This window comes from Arvicanthis niloticus, chromosome 15 (genome assembly GCF_011762505.2).
Source record: "Arvicanthis niloticus isolate mArvNil1 chromosome 15, mArvNil1.pat.X, whole genome shotgun sequence".
Lineage (NCBI taxonomy): Eukaryota > Metazoa > Chordata > Mammalia > Rodentia > Muridae > Arvicanthis > Arvicanthis niloticus.
Window position 1 is genome coordinate 67,751,877 of NC_047672.1, and position 747 is coordinate 67,752,623.

The window sequence follows — 747 nt, forward strand, 5'->3', positions numbered from 1 at the left end:
CTACCCTCCTTTCTTAAATTTATACAGCTTCTTTTTCAGGTCTTTCACTGTACTACAGCCATTGTTTGCCACTCAGTTTTGACTTTAGTGTTGTTATTTTACATAGATACCCACTCACACAGGCATACACATGCACAAGCTTAATTCCTTACCTCCAGCTAGGGCTGATTAAATTTTCTGATCTTCCACACCTCAAATTAGGTGTGTCTTCCTTAATATGCTAGTGCTTTATTTAAAGCAGGCCCCTCTGATATGCTAAAGGAAGAACACTGTGAAATCTCTCTTCATAAACATTTTTAATCACTATGGTTCTGTTCCAACCACAATATCAGCTCTGTTAGGAAGAACCTGGTTTCATTTGTTCACACAGATAGAAAGCTCAAACAGGCCTCCTTGTGCTTACCACAGGCTGTGTTCCTACACTGACTGTAAAGAGGAGGCAGAATAAACATACCCTGTGTACACCCCAGCCTAGGCCACTGTGCCTGGTCTGTATTGTGAATGGGAAGACAATGGTTTTTTTTTTTTTTTTTTTTTTTTTTTTTTTTTTTTTTTTTTTTTTTTAATAGAAACAAAGCCAAAAAAAAAAAAGAAAAGAAAAGAAAGCTCACATAATAGAAGGCTCTGAATATAACTACTACCTTTTTCTTCTAAGTGGAAAAATTATACTTTCATAAATATTCAAGGTAGACACCTAAGTAGAATCCATAATTTGTGAATAGGACCATGAAAACCATGGGTGTGCAG

General features: G+C 36.0%; 1 non-coding gene across 1 annotated transcript; it reads left to right on the plus strand.

Annotated features, from left to right (window-relative positions):
- Nucleotides 1-386: 386 nt before the first annotated feature.
- LOC117721164 (small nucleolar RNA SNORA51) lies at nucleotides 387-515 on the plus strand. Its single transcript, XR_004608423.1, has one exon. It is a non-coding gene; the product is annotated as a small nucleolar RNA SNORA51 (small nucleolar RNA).
- Nucleotides 516-747: the final 232 nt, after the last annotated feature.